This window comes from Triturus cristatus, chromosome 4_2 (genome assembly GCF_964204655.1).
Source record: "Triturus cristatus chromosome 4_2, aTriCri1.1, whole genome shotgun sequence".
NCBI classification, from domain to species: Eukaryota; Metazoa; Chordata; class Amphibia; order Caudata; family Salamandridae; genus Triturus; species Triturus cristatus.
The window spans coordinates 155,270,442-155,296,897 of record NC_140586.1 but is presented as its reverse complement, the minus strand read 5'-3'; the positions used below and the strand labels follow the sequence as shown (position 1 = coordinate 155,296,897).

The following is a 26,456-nucleotide window of genomic DNA, read 5'->3' as shown; positions in this document are numbered from 1 at the left end:
TCCTCCGGCCGCTAGTCAGAAGCTTTCTGACCACGGTCAGAGACTTTCCGACCTCGGTCAGAGACTTTCCGACCGTGGTCAGAGGCTTCCGACCGACATGGACGGTTTGCGGCCAACCACCCGATTACAATGTCGGAGGTCAGAATGTAAAGTAGCTGGCAATTCCAACTCAGTTCTGAACCGCACCTCAATCCCCTATCGACTGCGTTTCCGCCGTCGGGATTGCAATGTCGGTTTCTCACAGCCTTTCCGTGCCGGCCTTTCCAACACAAAGACTGTTGAAAAGCAACTTTGAGGGCCCCTAGCAGGGCACCCTGTGGCCAATGGTTGATCGAGAGGGTACCTAAGGTATCCCGCTCTAAAATCCTGCACTGTGCAGCATGCACCATGGGGTGCCTGCCACAGGGTGTAGGGTTTTACACCCCCTCCCTCCCCCATTTCTCTATAGGAGCCTGTATTACTGCTGGTTTATGGCCGTGACTCAAGCTCCCATAGAGAAAAGTGAGTATGCGACGAACACTTAGGACGCACTTTTTGCTTGATGTAATGCTGTGTTTGAGGCATATGAGCTGCAGATCACACACTTTGGATAAGATCGCCATCTGGTGGTGGGCTCGGATGATTGCAGGTTGTTGTTGTCTTCGGAAGAAGCCTTTGGTCACGAGATAGGTGGTGACTCCTCTGGACAACAGTGCGCATGGGCATCCACTCCATCCTCAGATTGTTTTTTTCCGCCATTGGGTTCGGATGAACTTTTTTCGCTCCAGCAGAAAACTTCTAGCAATCACAACAACTCTCCAAATTTTACAACTCGACGTCGAAATTCCATCGGACCAGCTCCGGACGCGGCTGATGGAAAGGACACCCTTTAAAAAATGCCCCCAATGTGGAGCAAAGTTCCCCCACAGTGATCACCACGAGGTCTGTAACCTGTGCCTCTCGCCGGACCACAACGAATCCAGCTGTCCAGCCTGCGCCGCATTCCGTTCGAAGAAAACCATCCGGGACCGAAGAGCTCGACGCCATATCATGGCCAAACCGGCTCCAGAACCAGACGACATCTTTGCCCAGTATGTCCCTGACGACGATTACGAAGACCTCCAGATCGTGTCCGAGGCCGACGATTCTGATCCGGGGCAGCGTGTGAGTACCAGCTCCCCTACCCCAACCCCACCAAAAAAGACATTGGTCAAGACACTGCCAGCTGGGCCCAGTCGCGACCCAAAATCATCTTCAGAAGCCCCGCCCCCGGGCCCGGTTCCGAAGAAAAATAAGCCTGCAGGTGCCTCGGGCTCGAGCAAACCTCATATTATTGTGCCTACAATACCTTCGGCACCGAAGCAGGCTCCGAGGCCGAAATCTCCATCGGCACCAAAACGTTACTCGGCACCAACGTCTCCACCGGCACCGAAACGTTCTTCGGCACCGAAGTGTCCACCGGCACCGAAAGGTTCGTCGGCACCGAAACGCTCTTCTGCACCGAAATCTCCGCCGGCACCGAAAAGTTCTTCGACACCAAAAACATCCTCGGTGCCGAAAAAAGTCCACAAAGAATCTGCCGATCTCCCAAAATCCAGTTCGGAACCCAAAAAGTCGGCGCAAAAGCCACCTTCGGACACTGAGGAACTTTTTCGCCCAGATCCTACGCAAAAACGAATTTACATCAATCCTAAAACCGGACATGTCACAGCTGTGCCATACAAGAAAAGGAAGCTGGACACAACACCTCCTCCAGCTCCTCTAAAGAAGAAGGACTGTGCCACTTCACCCATACGTCCTTCCTCTCCTATATTACCTCCCATCCCATCCCATCCCCCCCATCCCCACCTCCTTCTCCTCTACCATCTCCTTCTCATACACCACCTCCACAGGATGATGATGATTTAGGGGGAGGGGGAGACCCGGATTTCCTTAATGATCCTACTGATCCAATGATCCCTTTACACTCCCGGACACTGCACCCATAGATGACTGGGCTTACCCTATGCCTGACATGCCTGATCTCACTCCATACCCCTCCAAACCCTCCCCTCCGGATGACCATTTAGGGTTTGGTCAGCTCATAAACAGGGCGGCACTGTTCCATGGCGTCACCATGCACACAGACACACCTGAAGAAGACTTTCTCCTCGACACCTTTGAGCAGTCGCAAGAAAACGTTCACATTCTGCCCATGATTAAAGGAGTGATAAAGCACACCACTGAGGTTTTTAACCCCCGGATAGAAAAAAAATACAGACCGGCCCCACAGGATCCCGCGTACATCAAAGCGCAACTCCCCTTAGACTCTTTAGTCGTGTCAAATGCCAGAAAGCGGGCGAACTCCCAAACAACTGGAGACACACCGCCCCCAGACAAAGAGTCTAAGCTCTTGGAGGCTTCCGGCAAAAGGGTTGCCGCACAAGCTGCTAACCACTGGCGTATTGCCAATACACAAGCCCTATTGGCTCGATATGATAGGGCTCATTATGATCAGCTAGAGGACCTTTTGCAAAACCTGCCTGATCAATACAAATCCCAGGCCAATGACCTCATCCAAGAGGGCAAACTAATCTCAAATGCCTCAATCAAATGTGCATTAGACGCAGCGGACACCGCCTCTAGGGCAGTCAACACAAGCGTATTACTTAGACGCCACGCATGGCTCCGTATTTCCGGCTTTAAGCCGGAAGTACAAACAACCATTCTTGCTCAACCCTTTAATCAGGAGCAACTATTTGGACCCGCAGAGTAGACACTGCATTAGAAAAGATGAAGAAGGATAATGAGACTGCCAAATCAATGGGAGCATTACAGTCTCCTCAACCCAGAGGCTCCTTTCGTCGCTCCTTTTATAGAGGAGCCTCCAAAAATGTGGGAACAGACACCTCTTCCACCTTCAAAACATCAGGACAAACATCCCCTAACAGAGGATATTTTAGAGGAGGTTACAGGGGAAACAATACCAAGGGCCGAGGGCGGGGCAACACCAACACCCGCACCTCACCAGCCACTAAACAGTGACTTGCCCCCACTCCCCCCAGACCATTCCACTCCGGTCGGGGGAAGACTCCAACAGTTCCTACCTGTCTGGAATTCCATCACAACAGACAGGTGGGTAAGACAAAAATATCCAGTCTGCCTACTGCCTCGAACTTATAAACACCCCCCCAAACATACCACCCAAACACCGTCCCATGTCGTCTCACCACCTCACGCTCCTCAAACAGGAAATTCAGTCTTTGCTTCAAAAACACGCAATAGAACCAGTTCCACTCCAACATCAGGGCACAGGAGTATATTCTCTATACTTCCTCATTCCCAAAAAGGACAAGACCTTAAGACCCATACTAGACCTCAGACTACTAAACCAGTATATACAATCAGATCACTTCCACATGATCACTCTCCAGCAAGTCCTTCCATTACTTCAACAAGGCGACTTCCTTGCCACATTAGACCTCAAGGACGCATATTTTCACATCCCTATACATCCCGCGCACAGGAAGTATCTACAATTTGTGGTAGACGGTCAGCACTATCAGTTTACAGTTCTCCCATTCGGAGTAACAACCGCACCCAGGGTATTCACCAAATGCTTGGCAGTTGTGGCAGCATATCTCAGGAGACAACAAATCCATGTCTTCCTCTATCTGGACGATTGGCTCATAAAAGCCAATACTCTCGACAAATGCGTTCTCCACACTCACCGCACTATTCAAACCCTACACAACTTGGGATTTACCATCAACTATCCCAAATCTCAACTGCAACCCTCCCACGTACATCAATACCTGGGAGCCACCATAGATACATCCAAGGCCATAGCTTATCCCAACACAGCCAGGATAGCCAACATACAAAATCTCATCAAAAAATTTCAAACCCAACACTATCTTCCAGCAAGAGTGTTTATGCAACTCTTAGGCATGATGGCGTCATGCATCTCCATAGTACCCCACGCACGCCTTCAAATGCGTCCCTTACAGGAATGTCTAGCACAACAGTGGAACCAGGCCCACGAACAACTTACCGATCTGATGTTGGTGGACATCCGCTCACTTCGTTCACTGAAGTGGTGGAACACCATCAACCTGTCCAAAGGGCAGCCGTTCTTAGAGCCTCTTCCACAAATTGTGCTGACCACCGACGCATCTCTCACGGGGTGGGGAGCCCATCTCCTTCAACACACCACTCAGGGCAGGTGGACCAATCAACAAAAACAGCTCCACATCAATCTCCTAGAACTTCTGGCGGTGTTCCTAGCACTCAAATCCTTCCAAGTGCATCTAAAAAACAGAACTGTCTTCATCCGCACGGACAACATGACCACAATGTATTACATACAGAAGCAGGGGGGGACACATTCTCTCCAACTGTCCCAACTTGCACAGCAAATCTGGAGATGGGCAATTCCCCAAAACATCTACCTGCTAGCAGAACACCTCCCAGGGGTGCAGAACCAGGTGGCCGACCTCCTAAGTCGCCACACACAGCAAATACACAAATGGGAATTACACCCCAAAGTCCTACTCCCATTCTTACAAAAGTGGGGACAACCAGACATAGACCTGTTCGCCACAACTAAAACGCAAAATGCCCAACCTTCGCCGCCAGGTTTCCACACCCACAGTCAAAGGGCAATGCAATATGGATGAACTGGTCAGGCTGATTTGCGTATGCTTTTCCGCCTCTCCCACTCATTCTATTTATGGTACGCAAACTGAAACAACAGTCGCTAACACTCATCCTAGTAGCTCCCACTTGGGCACGTCAACCCTGGTTCACCACACTTCTGGAACTATCTCTAGTTCCACATCAAAAATTGCGTCTCTCCCCGGCTCTATTAACCCAGAACCATGGAGAAATCAGACACCCAGACCCTCAAACACTGAACTTGGCAATCTGGCTCCTGAAGTCTTAGAGTTCGGGTACCTCAGCCTTCCTCCAGACTGTATGAATATCATAAAAGAAGCCAGAAGACCTACTACTAGGGCGTGTTATGCGGCAAAATGGAAAAGATTTGCCATTTACTGCACTAACAATGACATACGTCCACTGGATGCTTCCATCCAAAACATCATTTGCTATTTACTACACTTGCAAAGATGCAATTTAGCGTATTCCTCTATACGTCTCCAGCTAGCGGCATTAGCAGCCTACTTGCAAAATAGACAACACCTGTCCCTCTTTAAGGTACCAGCCATTAAAGCATTTATGGAAGGTCTTAAAAGAATTATTCCTCCAAGATTACCACCTTCCCCAGTGTGGAACCTTAATATTGTTCTAACAAGGCTCATGGGTCCCCCATTTGAACCAATGCACAAATGCGAACTGCAGTTCCTAACATGGAAAGTGGCCTTCCTTGTCGCAATCACATCCCTGCGAAGAGTAAGTGAAATACAAGCCTTAACTCTTGAAGAAACCTTCCTACAACTAAATCTTAACAAAGTGGTTCTTAGGACAAACCCAAAATTCCTCCCTAAAGTCATCACCCCTTTCCATCTAAACCAGTCAGTCGAACTGCCAGTCTTCTTCCCTAATCCAGACTCAGTAGCTGAGAGGGCACTTCATACTTTAGATGTTAAAAGAGCCTTGCTTTATTACATCGATAGAACCAAACCTTTTCGAAAAACCAAGCAACTCTTTGTTGCTTTCGCTCCACCACATAAAGGCAACCCTATTTCCAAATCAGGTATAGCCAGGTGGATAGTTAAATGTATCCAAATATGTTATCAAAAAGCTAAACGTACTCTTACTGTTCCCCCTAGGGCGCACTCCACGCGTAAAATAGGGGCTTCTATGGCATTCTTAGGGAACATCCCCTTAGAAGATATTTGCAAAGCAGCCACATGGTCTACTACACACACCTTCACTAAGCATTACTGTGTTGATGTGCAATCCGAACAACAAGCTTCAGTAGGCCAAGCTGTCCTAAAAACTCTATTGCAAACTGCTGCAACGGATACAGGTGACCACCGCTAGGGGAGACACTGCTATATAGTCTATCCTAAGTGTGTGATCTGCAGCTCATATGCCTCGAACGGAATATGCTACTTACCAGTATGCATCTGTTCTTGGCATGTAGAGCTGCAGATCCTCACACGCCCACCCACCTCTCCGGGACCTGTATCTGTTCCAGCATTGTCTTAATTAGACACTACACATGGACATCCTTTCTCTTTATTTTCTTATACACTCCATCATGGCGAAAAACAATCTGGGGATGGAGTGGATGCCCATGCGCACTGTTGTCTAGAGGAGGAGTCACCTATCTCGTGACCAAAGGCTTCTTCTGAAGACAACAACAACCTGCAATCATCCGAGCCCAACACCAGATGGCGATCTTATCCTAAGTGTGTGGCTCTGCAGCTCTACATGCCAAGAACAGATGCATACTGGTAAGTAGCATATGCCTTCTGACTAGTCTGACTGGGATCCTGCTAATCAGGACCTCAGTCTCTGTGCTTTCTATATTGGTATTGTGAGTAGTTGGGTACATCCAGTCGCGGCCTTCATGACTTGCGTGCGGGTGGAATTAGTCTCGCGGGGAGGGGGTTTGTCGCGCAGGGGAGGGGTTCATTTAAAAAAAAAAATGTAAGCTTACCTTCACCTCCAGTCCTGCGTCGTGTCTCCACATCGCACCTAATACCTTACAGCAAGCAGGCAGCCTCCCTCTCCTCCCCTAAGCCAATCACAATGCTGCAGTGGCAGCGTTGTGATTCGCTAGGTCGCCCACCCCACAGGGGTCTACGGGGAGGCCATTTTCTCTTTGTAGGTTGCATGCAGCCTAAATAGAGAAAATGCAGAGTGTGCATGACTGGTTTGGTTGGCCAAACAGTCCACGCCCTCAACAGTGGGCAAGCCACTCCTCCCCTGCCTGAAGCAAGAACGCCCACCCACCTGCCCACAACCAGGCATACCCTTCTGCTTTCTCACAGTGTGAGAAGCAGAAACATAAAATGGTATTTAAAATACCATTTTATGTTTCTGCTTCTCGCATTGCGAGAATGCAGTGGGGCGACGCTCCTCCGCCCATATGGTGGAGCCGCGTCGCCCCACTGCTTTCTCGCAGTGCGAGAAGCAGAAACCTAAAATGGTATTTTAAATACCAATTTATGTTGCTGCTTCTAGCACTGCGAGAAAGCAGTGGGGCGACGCTCCTCCGCCCACGTGGTGGAGTCACCTCTGGGTACATCCCAGATTGGACACTGGTGTCAACTTATCAGTTCCTAGTATATGGTACTGAGGTACCCAGAGCATAGGTACACCAGAGGTGCCCCATGGACTGAAGCATGTACTATGCCACCCATGAGGGACCACTCAATTTGTAACTACAGGCCTTCCATTGCAGCCTGTGTAAGCTGGTGCTAGAACCACTTACGAAAGATATAAGTTTCCCTATATCTAAGGTCACTGCACTTTAAACCTTTAAGTCACCCAGAGAGCAAGGCTTTCACTCCTGAAGGCAGGGTACTTGGTTCTAAATGTGAGGGTGCCCCTGCATGAGCAGGGCAACCCTACAACCTACGAAGTCCATTCTCCCTGGTTATGAGACAGCCATATAACATATAGAGGGGCACTTCGTTATTACCCGATGACCATCTCGAAAATGTCTGTAAAGAATCCTATCATGTTTGGTATCAAACATGTTGAAATCATACCTCCACACCGTTAACGGTGTGGGAGGTATGATTCCATGCACTGAAAACTCCTCCGGGACGCCCTCACTGCTCCAGGTACCAGTCTTCTAGACCCGGATAGCATAACATGGCTGCTGCCGACCAGAGACACAATTCTGCCCTCCTGCTGCTGAGCCAAGCTCGAGCAGAGAAAGGCAGAGCAATAGGTATCCTGTCACAGGGTGGTGTGACTACCTCCCAGACAGGGTTTAGTGTATTGGGGCCGGGTGGGAGCGCTTGCTAATGCCACTCAGCCTGCTTGAAGGGCAGACTTGGTGCCCTCCTTGCATAGTCCAGTTCAAACCAGCTCAGGAAACCGTTGGCTCCCGCTCTGGTGCAAAGCTGAACAAGAGACATGGGAGTATCCTCCCCACTGTCCGACCTCTCACCTGGGAGGGAACCATGAATCATTCCAACCCTTTCCTTAGGGTACTTAAGGACTTATCTGAGGGCCAGTCCCTAGATTCGTCATGGGACAAGATTAATTTCAGACACCACTTCTTCCTCAACTGTCTGGGTACTCTGGACTTCTCTCTCAGGGCATCAAGACTGCAATTAAGAAGGCTCCTGCTGCTCCTGATCTTGTCACCCTGCTCGTCTGCTGCAACGTCCATAACTGTGCACCATACAGGAGCCTTCCAAGGGCTGTGGGCATCCAAGACACCTGAAGGAATATCCCTTGAAGTGAAGGAGTCACTTCCCTGCATCTGCAGGCACCGCAACTAGGCTTACCGATCTGCTGATCCAGGACAAGGGAGGGCATCAGACAACGAGGTATAATGCAAGACAATGGAGCAGAGGATGAGAAAAAGATTGGAAAGAGCTTCATCTTGTCCTTATGGTAAAACCCACAAATATGGTAAAGATTCCCACTGAGTGATGGTGGGGCTGTATGTGAACAGGATATGATAGTGGACACCACTGACTGTATACTGCTTATAAAATCCTAAATTGTATATGCATGTCCTTCGTACCTGATACAGTGGAAACGGTTTTAATAAAAACAAGTTAAAACATTTTTTTTAAAAATCCCACAGAGGGAGATTTACAGATAGAAGATCTCAGCCCAGACATCGTCATTGACTTTACTCACACCAAGACCGATTGTCGACATCAAAACCACTGCCATCAAGGGGTTCAGCGCTGACATGCTCTCCCTCGAATGAAGGGCTGACGTCAACGCCATTTTTGCCTCCGTCACACACTCGATTGACCTAAAAATCACACCATACAACATATAAAAGGCATCGGTCTTTGCAGCAAACACCATTATTGGGAAAAAGCTTGTATGACATAGATCCCACCTGTTTCAATGTAGAGAATTTCTCAAGTCAAGCTTTCTTCATCCCGAGAGTGGCCTGACTCTCCTTCCACCCATTCTTTAGCTTCTCAAACATCTGATACTTCGGTGAATCTGACAGATATCTCCTTTGCCTCGTGAGGCATGTCATATTTCCAGATGTCCCTTTACAGACACTGTTACAGCCCTTAAATCCCCCAGTAAGCAGGGCCTCCAAAACATCTTCCATGTCTCCTATTAAAAAATTGAAACCTCCTTCGCTTGTTTGGACAACACTACCCAGAAAACCCTCTAACAGAAGGACTATGTCCATTTCACGTTCCAGACCATGACTGAGATCATCATATTTTGACTCCACACCTCCCTCTTATTCACCAACTTCTCCACCTCTTTCATCATCTAATATATCTCCTGTAGATTATATCCTAACTGTCCAAGATCCTTTGGTAAGGGGTGCTACCAAACTAAACATCAACATAGACACTCCTCAACCAACGCTTTGTCATTTCTCTTAAATTTGCATCCAAGAGCAGCTCCAAATCCCCTTCTACCTCTACTTCCAGTTCTTCTAGACATTTTTAAAGAAAAACTCCTCAATCTTGCTACTATTAAAGCTGCTACACCAAGATTGCTTAAGAAATATAAACCACCGCATCTGATAGAGACATCTAGCCGCAGAGTCCTTAACTTAGAATACTCCCAGGCGTCAGACTGGATCCTGAAAATCTTTTTTTCCCCAGCAGTACCTCTGCATGCCGGGAGGCGGCGTAGCCAGGCTCCGTCCTGACGTCATCCACGGAAGTGACGTCAATGGAGCCATATAAGATCCTCCCGGCGTGCTGAGGTCAGATTTTCTTTTTTCAGCATCCCAACGCGGATCTGGAGAAGCTGTTGCCTCTTGCCTGTTTTTGATTTTCAGGCCTTCTGGACGCCTTCGGCGTCTGGAAATAGTGTGTTGATGCATTCGGGCTTCTGCGACGGATCCACACACGATCTGTATGTGGTGCTTGGGCGAGCACCATGACTCCGAGGAGTGCGACGCCTGCCGCCGGCTGAAGCCAAAGTCTTTACAGGAGTGTCACATAAAATTATTGGCTGCCAGGATATCCCGTTCGGCATCTTCACGCCGCCGGTCTCCTTCTCGTGCTGGGGGGTCTGGTCGGCACAGGTCGCGGAGTCGTTCCCGCGGACGTCTTTCTCCTCCCGCAGGTAAGCACACGATGAAGTCGCGGAGGTCGCCGACCTCACGTGACGTCTGGGCCCGCTGTTCCCGGTCTTCACTGGACATGGCTCCTCAGGTGTCGACCCCCACTTAACTGCCGTTTCCTGGCGCTGGGGCGACTAGGGCCTAGATGGAGGCCTATTCTCAGGCCCTGCAGTCCATCTTTGGCTCACCCCTCTCCCTGGCGCGCCTTCGGGCCCCATAGAGGGGGTAGGAGCTCTGATTGGGGTTTCACTGGCGGGTTTGCCCTCTGCTCCGGTCGAGCACCCTCACTCCGCTTCCGGGGTCGCGGCGACGTCAGGGCATGGCCCGGAGAGGCCTCCCTCTCGAACATCCAGGCCTTCCGGGTCTTTGCACAGCCCTGCGTGGCTCTCTGCATCGACGTCTGAGGCGGCTACTGCACCACTCTCGACTCCTCTCCACAGGTTCCTACCTTGAGGTCGCCGCTTCAACGCCCCCTGTGTCTTTGAACAGCCCTGTACGGCTCCCTGCGTCGACGCCGGTTACAGCACCGCTTTCGCCTCTGGGTCTACTCCATCCCTCTCCGCAGGTTTCCACCTCGGTGGGGGTGGTGTCGAAGCTGGTCCTTCGGTTCGATGCCGTCTCTGCGCTGTTCGGCGCTGGTGCCATCTTCGGCTTTTGATCAGTTGGTGGAAGGTGTGGAGTCCGAGGCTGAGGAGGTCCCTGTGGGTTCACCACCCCCAAACCTGTTCCATTACCCCTCTGCCCAGGTGCCCATGCACTGGCAGGACCTTGGGTGCCTTCGAACTGTGGTGCCACCACCTTTTGGTGGCAGGATTAGCCTCTTGCCATCTTCTATGGATGACCTGTTGTCGCTGCCTCGAATGACCACGGTGGCTAGCGCGCCGTTTGCAAGGGCGGTCCGCAGGGCTATGGAGTTTTGCAACTGCAGCCTCCCTTCCTCTCCCTCTCTCGCTGTGGAGGTGGAGGCTTTATTGCTTTTTGGCGAGTCGTTGTACGATGTTCTTCTGGGGACTTGGGCGAGGCCCTCTTCGGGGGACCCGATGGATCGTGCTATTGCACATTGCCATCGCCTGGCCCCGGACGACCCTGTCTGTCTGTTCTTGCACCATAGGGCTCAGGGACTGTTGATTCAGGTGGCTTCTGGTTCATTGCCTTCTGCCCCCTCTCCGTTGGTCCCTCCCACTTCGGAATCTCGGTGGTTGGAGTCATGTGGCCGCCAGATTTTTGCATTCACCAGTGCTGACCTTCGCTCCCTGAACACATCTTGTGTGTTTGCCTGGGCTACTTCTGCCCTTTGGGACTCAGTCGAGCTGCTCCTTCCCTCCCTTCCGGAGGGCCCTCATGCTGACATAGCACAGTTGGTCCGTGATGGCCGTGACATGGCACACTTTCCCATTTGGTTGGCCATGGACACCACTGATTTGATGGGTCGCGCTATGGCCCGGTCCGTTGCTCTGCGCCGCCATGCCTGGCTACGCGATGCCTGTTTCCCTGCCAACGTCCAGGAGCGTCTTCGGGATTTGGCCTTTGATGGGGTCCTCTTGTTCAACCGACATGCTGACTCAGCAGTTTCCCGGCTCATGTCTCAGTTTCCATGATTTCCATGGTTTGTAGTCCTGGTTGTGGACTTTTGATTTCATTTGCAGTGTTGTATCTGCTTTTTCTGTTGCTCCTTCTCTGGACTTCAGACGTAGTTATTGGGCGGGCTGTGCGGCTTTTGCTGTTTTCTCCCTCTGTTGTTTTCAGCTGAACAGTTGGTTTCTGAGTTTCTTTTCGACCTTTCTCTATCCTCTGTCTACGAGCGCGGCTTAAGTGGTGTCCCTTGTTTTCTGGGATGTGACATACCCCATGTGGGGTACTTGTTGGCTATTGTGCAGCCACTCTTCCTGGTATGGAGAGTTTCCACGACTCCTGCGGAGTCTATTTGTCTTTCTTGGGACATCCTTTCTAGTGGGGACCGCGGGGTTAGTGCAGTTGTCTACAGGGAAATTTGTGTGGTGGGCTACGGTTGGTCTGTACCACCTGCCCGGGATGTTGTCGCGGCCATTGGGCAAAGGTCACGCCCTTCAGCCCTTCTCTTGGCTGCTTTCTATTCTCACTTGGGGCAGTGCTTCTCTTGGCTCAGGTTCCGTGGGGCTTGTTGCCCATGGGCTGTGGTGTTTCCACATGTTACGTTTCTGCGGCATGTGGCCTTGTCGCCTGTTTCCTTTAACACTTGACTGGTAGGGACTTTGGTCTCTTTGTTTCTTCCACGCTGAGGTTCAGCTCCTTCGTTCCTGCCCCTCTGTGGTGATGGTCTGCTTTCCTCTGGGAGTTCAGAGTTCTCGCTGTTGTTCCTCGGTTTGGTGTTCCCTTCAGGTGTTCCACTGGTTGTGAGTTCCCATCCATCTCTGGCACCACTGTTGCCTTTTTATATGATGCGGTGCTGATATCCTTGATCAGGATACTCGTAGCCCTGTCTTTCTCTATTTCCCCTCTTTTTGACGGGTCTCTCTCTGGGTGTTTCCCACTCCTTCCTAGTGGGTGTGGTGCTCAGTGTTCCCGCTTGTCTCGCGGGGGCTCTGGTTCAGCTCCTGTCAGGGGAGGATGTTGTCACCTTTCGGTGTCTTTTGACACTGTTGTGTCCTGCTATGATTCACACCGGTGCCGTTGGTACCTGTGGAGCGCTTTTCCTTTTCTCTGGGGCGTGCTGCCTAGTTCGTTCCTTCTTTCTGCTGTTTGTTTCGCTCTGTGTGTCCTGTTTTCCACACACAGTAAGAGGTTGTGCGTGCTCGATTTGTTTTCTCGCACTGGTCTCTGTTTTTTTTAGCCCAGTCTCTCTCCTTGATTGACAGGAGCAAACATACGAAAAGGTGACTAGTTATGTGCTATAGATTTGCAGGATGGTATTTTCATATTCAAGTTTCTCAATCACTATCATTATGCTGTTCTTCCATTTGTTCTATAGTCAGCTCCTCGAACCTTCTCAAAATGTATGAGAGTAGTTGCAGTTCACCTGAGAAAAAGAGCATTATTTGTAGATCCCTACCTCGATGGTTGGTTAATAAAGGCAGTTTCTCTGTGGAAGGTGAAGAAAGACTTCAACATCATAATAAACTTACTCTCCAGACTAGGTTTACAAATAAACTTGGACAAATCAATTTCTGCACCAGTGTTGTGTCTCACCTTTCTTCGTGCAAAAATAGATACCCAAAATGAAAAAGTGTATCCTTCGGAGGAGAGTGTATAATCAACACCGATGAAATGTGCACACCTAATCCAACAAGTCAAACCGACTGCTGGTCAAATAGCTTCCCTCCTAAAATCCATGTCATCCTGCATATTCTTTGTCCCAAACGCAAGGCTCTTCATGAGAATTCTTCACTATTGTCTAGAGACCCTATGGTAAAAAAAAAAGGACATTGGGAAGATCAAGTATATCTGACATTTCACGACAATCTCTGACATTTCACGAAAATCTGACCCGGTGTTTCAAACCTCACAATCTGCTAGCAGCTTCACAAACAATGGGGCGCACATAAACCACTTCACAATTCAGGGATGTTGGTCTCAAAAAGAAAAGATCTGATAGAGACTACTAGCCGCAGATTCCTTAACGTAGAATTATCCCCAGGCGTGAGACTGGACCCGGAAAACTTTCTTTGCCCCAGCATCTCTGCGCACCGGTGGGGGTGGGGCCGTACCACGCAACCCCGCCCTGACGTCCGCGGGTGTGACGTCAGCGAGGTCACATAAGCCCCACACTGGCGCGCTGACATCAGTTTCCTTCTATTCCACGTGCAACGCGGATCCGGATCGTGTCCTAGCCTGTTTTCAGGCCTTCTCTTTTCACGCTTTGTGTGGTGGGACAGTGTGTGAATGCCTTTGGGCTTTAAGGCGTGCAAGTCTTGCGCGCGTCAGATGTCGGTGATGGACCCTCATCCGATTTGCATGTGGTGTTTGGGCGAGCACCATGATTCCACGGACTGCGACGCTTGCCAGCATCTGAAGACTAAGTCCCGGCGGGAGCGCCGGATGAAGCTCCTTTTGGCCCGGTTGTCCATGTCTGTGTCATCTCCGCGTCCGTCCCCATCGAAAGGGTCCACGAGTTTTCGCTTCTGATATCGCCAGTCACTGAGGCCCCTAGGGCGTTGCTCGCCCGTCGGTAAGTCATACAGCTTGTCCCTGCTCTGCGGAGGGCACAGGTTCTCCGTGAGACATGTAGCCTCATTCGTTGCCACCCTACCCGCCGTTTCCCGGCGCCGGGGCGACTAGGGCCCAAATGGAGGCCTATGCTGCGGCTCTGCAGGCTTCCTTGGCCTCTCCTCCTCCTGGGATGCCCGCGGATCCCTTGCCATGTGCGGGGCCTATGGGTTCGGCTTCAGGTGTTGGAGGTGTGGTGTCGTCAGAGTTTGGCCCTGCGAGGTTCCCCTCTTCGGCCCACGGCGCCTCTGCCTCGCCGCAAACCCTTGCAGGGGTTCCTGTGGTGTCGCAGGATGTCGCCGGGACTCGGGGCTCGTCCCCGGGTTCACCTCGGTCTTCTGGACGGGCGGTGGCCTTGCCTGAAGCCGAGCCGGCGCCACTCAGGCGCCGACGGCTGTCGGCCCTGGCGGTGCGACGGGTGCCGGCTAGGGGCCGGGGTGCGTCCCCGGGTCCTTCTCGTTTATCCATGCAGGAGGCTGCTTCGTCGGAGGTCGAGTCGGTGACTTTTCGGCGCCGTTTTTTCACCCGCACCGGAGCCAGCCCGCCCCATTCTTCTGGGGCGCAAGTAGTGGAGGAGGTAGTCTCTGCGTCCCCTCCGGTGCTGCTCAACGTCACGCCCCCGCCTGTGGCGGACTCCACGGCGTCGGGTCGTCGACTCATCTCGGGAGGCTTTTTGTTTCTTCCCGGGAGATGGGAAGCTGTGTCGTGGCTTTTTCCCGGCGTCTTCCAATGAGGGCTCTTAACCGTCCCCGCGGCCTCAGCCTTCACCAGAGGCGCCTCAGGTACCCCACTCGTCTGTCAATCTTCCACCGTTCCGGGGCTGGCCATTTCTTCCTCCAGCTGGATTCGGGGATGGCAGGCTTAGTTTACGATTGCTTTCCCCCCCTCGACGCCCTACGGAGGCGTGTGTGGTACCTTTGCCCGGGCCGTTTCCACGACTGCTGGCATTTTGCACATGGGCGACCCTGCCACTCCGTTCCCTACGGACCATTTGCTGGAGGTTCTCCATCAGGGCACTGGTGAACGGGAGCTGCTTCTTCCCTTAGAAGCTTCGCTCCATAATTCTCTTCTGGGGACTTGGGGGCATCCTGCCACAGGGGATCCGGTCCCCCAGTCGCTCCTCCACCACCACCACCGTCCTGCTCCGCACGACCCAGTCCGCCTTTCTTTCCACCCTTCTACCCAGGGCCCTCTTCTGCAGACTGCTTTTCCTTCCCTGCCTTTGGTGTTGTTTCCTCCATCACGGGAGGCTCAGTGGTTGGATTCATAAGGGTGGAATCTCTTCGCTTCCTCTAGCGCTGCTATGCGCGTGCTCAACACGCTTTGTGTGTTGGCCAGGGCTACTTCCAGCTTGTGGGATTCCGTGGAGTCCCTTCTGTCTTCTGCCTCTTTGGACATGTCTCCGCTGACCTGCGACGCCATGTGCTAGATGGCCGGAGCTTGCCGCGTTCATTCTTCGTTCGGCCCTGGATGTTTCTGATGCTTTTGGCCGCACAATGGCCAGTTCAGTAGCTCTCGGTCGCCATGCTTGGCTGAGGGATGGCGTTTTTCCTGAGAATGTGAGGGAACGTCTCGTTGACCTGCCCTTTGATGGGGTGCTGTTGTTTAACACCCATGTGGATGCTGCCATTCAGCGGCTCATTGCGGGGCTCCCTCCTCCTCCTCCTCCTCTGTAAACTTGGCTTGTCAGCCCTCTGCTGCTTTATGGGCGGCGTTGTTAGGTTGGACGTCTGTCTGTTTTGGTGGGTTGGCACGCCTTCGGGTCCTTAGGTTGACCCCCTTTTGTGCTGTTGGCTGCTGGTACAGCCCCTTCTGATTATGTGGTTTTAGATTGTGGTCCACCCATCTGTGTCCTCAGGTTGGGCCATCTTTGTTTTTTGATTGGCTGGTTGACAAGCCGTCTGTGTTTATATCTGCAGGTCCTTTATGTTCTGTCCTCTGCTGCGGGATTTTTCCCTAAGAGGTGTTCCCATGTTTCTTGGGACTTACCATACCCTAACCTTAAGTTCTGGTCCTCTGCGGCGGGTTTTTCCCTAAGAGATATTCCCATGTTTTAGTGGGACGTATCATACCCTATGTGGGGTGCTTGTAGCTATTGCATAGCTCTGTCCTGCGCTGGGGAGGTATGGTTGTCCCTTTTTCGGGTTCCCTACCTTTCTTGGCTTCACTGTATTCTGCTGGTGCGGTGTCCTGTCCAGGCGCATCTTGCGCTGCTCCGGGTTCCGTCGGTCTCGGTGTTCACTACATCACTTGCCAGTTTGCCATGCTGTCTATGGTGTTGTGTTGTTGCGTTCTCGCCTTCCTGTCCGGTGTTTCGGCCTGGTCCTCTGCCTGGTGTCCCAGGGGGGGGGCTGGGTTTCTCCAGGCTTTCCTGTGTTCTGGTTGGCGGCTTGGTCCATCTTCCGTGTCTTCCCCTTTTTCTCTTATGGCTGGTTCCATTTCTCTTCGTGGGTCAGTGTGTGTCTATTGCACGATCCTCCCTTGGGGCTTGTTCTGCATTTTATTGGCCTCTGCCCTCGGCCTGCGCCTGGTTTGTTCTGGGTGCGCTGCTCCATGGTGCTGTGCACGCCTGATTGTGCTGGCCCACTCCTGTGCCCTTGTTGTGCTACCTTTTGCCCCTGCCTCTTGTTCTGCTGGGGCTTTGCGCACCTGCGCCTTTCTTCCTGGACCTGCGTTCCTTGGTTGCGGAGCCGTTCCTGCCTTGCCTGCTTCCTTGCGACTGATGCCTGTTCTGCTGTTTTCTGTCACTGTGTGGGTTTTCCTGCAGCAGGCCCTGCCTCCGGTCCAGCCTCTGCTCCTTGGAGTTGGGGTCGTTCTTTCCTCCTGGGTGCTCTTCTGCGGCTGTCTGTCCCTGCTGGGGTTTGTGGCTGTTGTACCTTGAATGGGCTTGGGGTCTCCTAGTCTTCCCTTTGCCTTGTTCTTGCTTACTTATGCTTGGTGGGGCCTTGGCCACCCTTCTTGTCCCTGTGACACGTCCCCTGCTGGGGGCCCTGTGTTCCCTCCTACCAGGGAGGTTCTCTCGCAGGCCCTCCTCACCTCTGGGTATGGCTAGGGTATCTATTCTACGTTAAGGAATCTGCAGCTAGTAGTCTCTAAGAGATGTACAAGTTACTTACCTTCGGTAACAATGTATCTGGTAGAGACGATTCTAGCCTCAGATTCCTTCACGGCCTGCCCTTCCTCCCTGTTCTGTAAGGACCTTCAGTTGGTTTTCTGCAATCGCCTCCCTCCGGGTGGCTTGTCTTCTGTGGGTGTCCACCTCGCTTCCTCCTGGGCAGGATGCTTCATTCTGCTTGACTGTTCCACCCCTTCCTTTATGATACATGGTCGGTTGGTTCATGTGTGCTTCTGCATCCCTCCACCCTGGTTTTTTCTGTGGTGTCGGAGCCTCCTTTTCCTCTTCTCCCTTTTGCTTGCGTAGGGTTTCTGATTCCCTTGCAGTCCACTACGTTGGGGGTTGTTTTGCCTGTACCTCGGCCTTTTCTCCCTTTTCAGGGGATACGACCCTCCTTGATGGTGTCGTCTAGGGTTGAATTGCTGCTGTTGTTCTGTTCCGGGCTTGTTGCCCTTTACTGTTTTGCATTGTGCTTGCACTCTCTCTCTCTCTCTTATGCTTTCTGCCTCCTGGAGGCGGTCGCCTTGGCTGGCGAGGGTGTTCCTCAGAGCGGTGCTCTGCTCTCTCGCTGCTATGGCTTTCGCCGCTATGGCTGTTTATACCTTCGTGCTTGGCACTTTTCCAACTGGTGCTGTTTCTCACCTTTCGTTTCTCTCTTTGCTATTTCACGAATTTTTCGCACACTGTTCCCATACTCTCCACAGGTTTGTTTGTGATGGCTCCGCGTTGTGGCGCGGAAAAGTTCTCCGAAGAAAACTGATGTCAGCGCGCCGGGGTGGGGCTTATGTGACCTCTCTGACGTCACGCCCGCGGACGACGTCAGGGCGGGGTCACGTGGTACCGCCCTTCCGGCGGGCTGAGATGCTGGGGCAAATAAAGTTTTCCGGGTCCAGTCTCACGCCTGGGGATAATTCTACATTCAGGAATCTGCGGCTAGAATCGTCTCTACCAGATACATCGTTACCAAAGGTAAGTAACTTGTACTTTTACCACATAAACTTGTTAGAACTATAAGCAGCGCATCTAGCGCTCAAGGCTTTCTTACCATCTCTCACCTCCAAAGGTCTGATGTTTCACACAGACAATACCACAACAATGTATTATTTCAACAAACATTTCGGACAATTATCACTTCAGTCTAAAGCAGTGTGGCACTGGGCACTTGGAAGAGGGTTGTCACAGCTATCCACATACCAGGAATTAAAAATGTCAAAGCTGATTTTCTCGGTCTTTTTCACAAAGAAAATCACGAATGGGTTCTCAGGGATGAGGTGATACAGGACATCTTCGTAGAATGGGGCATGCGAACATTAGATTTATTGGCCAAGGCACAAAACAAAAAATGCAAAGACTAGCATACAGGGTGCCAAAACCACACTTGCTGGACAATGCCTTTTAGATCAACTGGTGTACTCCATTTGCCTAAGCTTTTTCACCGATACCACTAATACCGCTGGGGATCCAGAGATTAGGGAAATCGAACCTGAAAATTATGCTAATTGCACCGGACCAGCCGAGACAGTGGTGTTACACAGATGTTCTCCAATTATTCATGAAACACCACAGACGTCTTCCACTCAGACCAGACTTTCTATCCAAGACCTCAGGTCCGGATCCTACATCGAAATCTCCAGTCCATGAATTTGACAGCGTGGCTCCTGAGATCCCACAATATGGCTATTTGCCTGTGGAATGTATGAATGTCCTTAAAGTATCAAAATGACTATCAAGATCATGCAATAGTCGTAAGTGGAAAGGGTTCTGTATGTGGTGTCAAAACAACGGACATAACCCAATCAATATACATAAAATGTAATTCTACCATATTTACTTCGATTGGCCAAATCTGGTCTACAATTTTCATCAATCAGAGTCCACTTAGCTGCTATTACTGCGTACAGAAAAGCTCCAATTCAGCCATCCTTGTTCAAGATTCCCCTGATAAAAGATTTTTTCAAAGGATTTAAAGTTTGTCCTCCTGTTAAGACCATCACCTCCATGGGACTTAAACCGAGTTAAACCTAGTGCTTTCAAAATTGATGGGTCCGCCATTCTAGCCCATTCACAAATCAACCTTTCAGCATTTGTCATGGAAAACTGCTTTTTTAATAGCCATTACCTCCACACGTAGAGTTAGTGAACTACAAGCATTTTCATCTTTAGAACATTTACAGTTTTTCCTAATAATCGAGTAGTATCTGATAGAGACTACTAGTCGCAGATTCCTTCACGTAGATTTATCCCCAGGTATGAGACTGGATCCAGAAAACTTTTCTGCCCAGCATCCCTGCGCGCCGGGGGGACGGCATCATACGACTCCGCCCAGGTGTCGTCCGCGTACGTGACGTCAGTGAGGTCACATAAGTCCCACCTCGGCACGCCTACGTAAATTTTTAGGTCGAGCCTAGAACAGCGCATGCGCTGTTGCTCGACTTTTAGTAAAGGGGATCTCGAAAGTGCTACCTAGGCATTTGCTGGCTGGCTACAAGCTTAAGTGCATGTGCGGCCATCTGCCTTTCCTGTGCACCATCTGTCTTTCCTCTCCCTTGCTCCCTGCCAACGCCCCTCCCCCCGCTGCTGCACGCGCATCCCTAGCGTGCTTGTCTACGTTTCCTTCCTATGAACTCCTTAAAATTAGGTCACCCACTTGCATGCTCCTTACTTCTGTTGGTTAGCTTCTTCTACCGCGCTACTTGTCTGCCTCTCGTTGATGCACTGCTGTATGAGAGGCTTATATTTTCTTAATATTCTGCTGCTGCATTCACGAGGTCCACTGTTTGCTGGAGCCATCCAGTATTTCCAGTGTGGCCTGAGGAGGGTTTAATCAACAGATTGGAAATCCTGCAGTTCTGCTTAATATGACATCTCCACGGTTGGCTGACCACACATGGTATGTTGGTGGATATTGTGGAAGTGAGTTTGGATATCATCAACCCATCGTGTCCCGAACGATACCCTCAGCTGTCAGCAGAGTTTTCTAAAAGGCATTTAAATGATGCTCTTGGATACTGAACCTAAAGGAATGGATTATTTAATAACCTTTTTTTCTGAACTACCTGTAAAATCGATGGGATTTTAACCAGTATATCTAAAAAATAATTCTGTAGCATGACTCATTTAACCACATTCCTTAAACAAATTACTGTGCTCACTGAAATATATGGCTGATATTAAAAATATTTTGAGGCTGCACCCCGGCTCAGCCATCAAACTCATTTGTGAGCGAGGGGAAAAAGCCACTTCAGCTGATTGTGATATTGAGTAAACCCTATATACTGATTAAAACTTGTTTGTCAATATGTTTATATCTCTGTGCTTATGCTCGTATTCTCTAAGCTCCTTCTCCAAGGCGTCCATCTGCTGTAGAGGTCCTAAATGTGTCTGCGTCCGTCATGTTTGTATGCCCTTCTACATATGCAGCTAATTTTCTACGACTTTACCTACAGCTGTCTGTGGTCAAAAGAGTTATTGTGTACAATATTTATACTTACAGTGGACTTTGGGCAGCTTACTGCATATGATTGAATAGCTTTCCTGTCAGTGTCATTTGCTTGCTTCTTATTTAATGGTCCTCCTTTCAACTTTTTCTGTTTATCCCTTCCCTAGAGCACAGCCTCTTTAACACCCTTTATATTGAATGACGTGTCCTTCCACTTCGTACATTCAAGAACTACTTCTTTCCTTTTATATGCGTGTGTTTTTTTCTCTCTCATTTGCGGCTGCTCTCCCATAACATGTCACCCCCTCCCCCTGCATTCTCCATTTTGTTCTCTCTGCTACCCCTCAGGTATCTCACGTCCCACTCTGCTTTTGTTTTATTTCGCTAGTCCTGTGCTCCTTCATTGCATCACCATCCTGCCGTGCTTACTGCCAGTATTGTTGATCACACGCTCCTCTGTTGCTCCCCACTCCTCAACATCCATTTAAAAAACAAGCATTGGCATAGCCAATAGGTCTCGCCTTTGGGACCTTATAAGTGTTTAGCGATGCAACAGTTGATGTTGTTGCACCCAAAATCGAGGCCTAATGGCTATGCCAATGCTTGTTTCCTTTTCCGCGTGCAACGCGGATCCGGTTTGTGCTCTTAGGCCTTTCCCTTATGCTATTGCTGCGTGTGGGAACAGTGTGTGAATGCCTTCGGGCTTTAAAATGTATTCGTTGTGTGGCCGCCTCATGTCGGTGACGGATCCTCACCCCATCTGTATGTGGTGTTTGGGGGCGCACCACAACTCCACTGATTGAGAGACGTGCCAGCAGATGAAGCCGAAGTCCCGGTGTGAGCGCCGGATGAAACTTCTTTTGGCTTGTGTGTCCAGGTCGGCGTCGTCCTCTCGCCTGGCCCCTGAGGAGGGTTCTCGGACTTGCGGCTTCCCTCGCCGACTTCGTTCTTCTCCCAGGTCACAAGTGCACCGCTCACCTCTTGGTAAGTGTCGCAGTTTGTCCACGAGGGTCGGGTTCCGGCCTGTCGGGGGCGTGGGCTCTCCGCGGGTGGTGCGGCCCCGGGTGTCGTCCCCTTATCCGCCGTTTCCTAGCGTGGGGGCGACCAGAGCCCAGATGGAGACATATGCGGCGGCTTTGCAGGCCTCGCTGGCTTCCCCTCCTGGGACGTCAGCGGATCCTTTGCAGTGTGCGGGGCCCTCCCTGGCGTCGCCGGCGGCTCCGGCGCCGACTGGTTCGGATCCAGGCTCAGTTGATGTGGTGCCGCAAACTCCCGCAGGAGTCCCTGTGGTGTCGCAGGAGGTCGCCGGAGCTCGGGTCGCACCTCTGGGCCCCTCTCGGAACAGGCGGCGGCCTTGTCCGAGGCTGAGGTGACAGCGTTGCCGGCTGCTGGCCCTGGCGGCGCCACAGGGGTAGGTGGTAGGTGCCGCCCCTTTGCCACCCTGGCTCCGGTCCAGCTCCGGTCTCCTGCGCCGTGTGCTGTCGGAGGTCGCCCCGGCGTCTCCTCCGGCGCCGGTCGGCAACGGTGTCCTGCCTTAGGTTGTGGACTCTTCGTCGCCGGGCCGACGTCGCGTCGTTGACTCGTCTTCTGACGCCTCCTCTTCTCCAGAGGTTCGGCGGTTGCTGGTGTCATCCTCGCCAGAGACGGGCTGCCGTGTCGTGGCTTTTTCCCCGACATCATCTAAATGCGGCTCCTCGCCGTCTCCACGACTGCGGTCTTCTCCAGAGGAGCTGCAAGTCCCCCACTCTTCAGTCCCTCTTCCTTCCTTTCGGCCTTGGCCCGTTCATCCTCCGGTTGGCTTGGGGGATGGCCGCCTTAGCTTGCAGCCGTCACCTAACGAGGAGTTGCTTTCCCCTCCGCGGGGCCCTACGGAAGCAGGTGCGGCTTTCTCCCGCGCTGTTTTCACGCCTGTGAAAATTTTGCGCATGGGTAATCCAGCTACCCATTTCCCCGCAGATAATCTTCTGGAGGTTCTCCATCAGGGCTCTGGTGGTAGGGAACTGTTGCTTCCCTTCGAGGGTTCACTCCACTCTTCTCACTTGGGGCCGTCCCGCCACGGGGGACCTGGTGCCCCAGCACCTTCTGCACCGCCACCATCCGGCACGCGTGATCTGGTGTACCTTTCTCTTCACCCTTCGACCAGAGGTCCCCTGTTGCAGTCTGCCTTTCCTGCTTTGCCGCTGCTGTTGTCTCCCCCGTCGCGGGAGGCCCGCTGGCTGGACTCCTCGGGTGCAATATGTTTGCCTCAACCAGTGCGGCTCTGCGGGCCCTTAACACACTGTGTGTTTTGGCTAGGGCCACTTCTTGCTTGTGGGACTCGGCGGAGTCCCTTATGTCTGCCGCTTCTCAGGAGGGTGCCTGTGTGGATTTGAGACACCATGTCTTGGATGGTCGGGAGCTGGTGGCGTTTATCCTTCGCTCCGCTCTGGACATCTCAGAGGTGCTGGGCCGTGGCATGGCTTCTTCGGTTGCCCTTCGTCACCATGCCTGGCTTCGGGACAGTGTGTTCCCGTAGAAGTTTCGAGGACCTTCCCTTCGATTGTGCTCTTTTGTTCCATGCCCCTGCAGATTCAGCCATCAGAGGTTCTTGGTGGGGCTTCGTCCTCCTCCTTCTCCTCCCCCTCCTTCTCTTCCTCAGTGACCTGCGTGTTGATCTGGTTCTTGGAGCTGTTCTTCCGTTGGGGCGGGTCGCCCCGGTTGTCTGGCTGAGGTTGTGGCTCTGTTGGCTGCTGGCCAGCCCTTTTTGACTTCGTTTTTCCTTTGGTTTTTTTTTACACCATGCTGGGCCTGACATTGGGCCTTCTGTGTTTCCCCTCTTGCTGCTTGATAGGCCTTCTGCGGGGTTTTTTGCCGCAGGTCTTTTTTGTTGTCCTCTGCTGCGGAACTTTCTTCCTAAGAGGTTCCCATGTCTTGGGATATGACATGCCCTATGTCTTGGAGTTTTGTCGTTCCCTGTGTGTCCCCGACTGGTTCCCCTTCCTTGTCTTTGTTTGGGGTCGTAGTCCTGTTGCATTTTATCGTGACATTTTTACATATGTCCCTTGTCTCCGGGGCGGGGGGCTGTCTCTGTACTGGCAGGGTTGCTGCTCTGTTCCCTATTCTTTCCCTGCCTTTGGGTACTGCAGTGCTGGGCGCTGCTCTTTTTGGTGGTGTTCCTCACCACCCTTTTTCTTTTCTTTCGCACACTGTTCCTATACTCTCACAGTTTTTTCTGCTGGCTCCGCATTGTGGCGCGGAAAAGTTCTCCGAAGAATACTGATGCAGGTGCGCCGGGGTGGCACTTATGTGACCTCGCTGACGTCTCGTACGCGGACGATGCCTGGGCGGAGTCGCATGATGCTGTCCCCCCGGCGCGCAGGGATGCTGGGCAGAAACCTTTTACGGATCCGGTCTCACACCTGGGGATAATTCTATGTGAAGGAATCTGCGGCTAGAATCGTCTCTAGCAGATACATTGTTACCAAAGGTAAGTAACTTGTACATTACGTACACAGAGAACAAGTCATCTGTCGGTGGCCATTCCAGGCCCCACCCCTGCCCCCAGGTCGTCCGTCGGATGCCAAACACCACCCCACTCCCCGTCCTCTACCCCCCCACTTTCCTGCACCGGGCGGCAAACTTAAGGGACGCCCAGGGTGGCAGTAGGTCTAGCTATGCCACAGAGCTACTGTTAAATGAAAATCCTGCCCAGCTATTAATATTATTAGACATGTAATAGTTACTGCATCAAACAAGATTACATTAGTGGCAACTATATGCAGTTTTACCAGCAACGATCACCTCCGTGTATCAGGTAAGGTTGTCATCAGTAACCTAAAAAATGCTTTGTTAATGTGGAAATCCACCACATGGTAATACATACCAGCCTTATCTGCAGTGCCTCAAGCACCAAGTTAATATTACTAGGAATGCTCTCCCTAGTTTGATTTTTTTTTTTTCCACTCAAATATTAGCTTAAAATATATTCTGGAAACTCTGTAATCTTTCTCTAAGTTTCTAGTTATGAATTCCGAAAATGCACACATTTTGGTCTCAAATAAACATGTTGAATTGTGGGATAGATATATTATTGCAACCAAGCAAAAGCCTCAAATTTAGTTCACTGGGCTGCACACAGGAGAGCTACTCACCGGTAACTGGAGAGCTCCCAGTAGCTCACAAGCTCCTCATTGGAGAAGCTGCTATAGATATTAAAAGTGCTTCTTTTTTATTTAGATAAGTCAAAAGAAGATATAAGAAAATCTCATCAACTCTTTGTGAACTATGGCTTGTTACGGCAAGGTTCAGATGCTTCAAAAGAAAGCATCGCGAGGTGGATAGTCCCATGAATTTCTTTGTGAGCAGATTGCCAATAAACCTTTACCAGGCAAGCCTCAGGCTCACTCTACAAAAGATTAAGCAACAACCACTGCGTGGATCAAGCATGTCCCGATTCAAGATATCTGAAAGGCAGCCAATTGGAGATCAATACACACCTTTACAAGACATTTTCTAGACACAGACACTCAAGCTGAACCAAGATTCGGTCAAGAAACTTAGAAATCTGTTCATATGATAACAAGATGTTTGAATTGCTAGCTACGGACCATGCTTTTAGATCATCACCTACATTGCAGAATGGCCTTCTTTTCTTCTTATCACTTATGCCTAACAGCCACAGAATTATATTTTTTACTACTCGGGTGGCGTAATGGGCAGAAGACCGATGGATTGAACCCAGATCTTTTGACTGGGGGAGAATGTTTGCATTGTCAGCTTTCCGTCCATCATTTGTTTGCTGTAACACTTTTCGCCCTAAGTGGGATGGGTATGCCCAGACATGGGACCCTTGCTCACTGTGCCACTGGATTCAAGCCAGCGTGGCTGAAGAAGGGTGACATACCCTGAAACCGGTCCCAGGATGCTTGTTTCCGGTCCAGGGAGACCTGGCCTGGCAGTTCAGTCTGGACTGTTCCCATGGGGCACAGGGTCAAGACTGATTTGCATATGGCTGGGTCCAAACTGGGGTGGTGTATTGGGCAAAAGAACAATGGATTTAACCCAGATGTTTTGACTGGGGGAGAATGTTTGTATTGTCAGCATTCCGTCCATCATTTGCTTGCTGTAACACTTTTCTTCTTAGCACATACGCCTAACAGCCACAGAATTATATTTTTTACAGCTTGCTACTACATTAAAAGTTTGATTATCTATGAAGAACCTGCAATGCAGAATGAAAGGATACATACCTGTAGTCCCAGTTCTGCATCGTAGGTATCTTCATTGAATGACCCACCCTCTTCCCCGGCTATCGTGGCATATGAGTTATAGTTCCTGTAAAAAAAGAACTGACTCTCACAGGCAAAATACCACACCATGACATTGTGGATAGGGCTGCTTCTCAGGTTCTTAAAGGAGCAGACTCCTTTTTTTAGGTCGAGCCTAAGCAGCGCGCGCGCTGTCTTCGGGACATGCTATATCTGCCCTGTGCTTTCGGCACACCCATCACTTTTTATTGGTTCCTTCGTATGCCTTTCTAAATTCCTTATATTTCAGTGGTAAAGCATGATCAT

The 26,456-nt window shown here is 51.0% G+C and overlaps 1 protein-coding gene across 1 annotated transcript in view; it reads left to right on the top strand.

The window, feature by feature from the left end:
- The window catches only part of BAZ2A (bromodomain adjacent to zinc finger domain 2A), a 1,031,051-nt gene that overhangs the window by 639,553 nt on the left and 365,042 nt on the right, over nt 1-26,456 (top strand). The window lies entirely within an intron of this gene.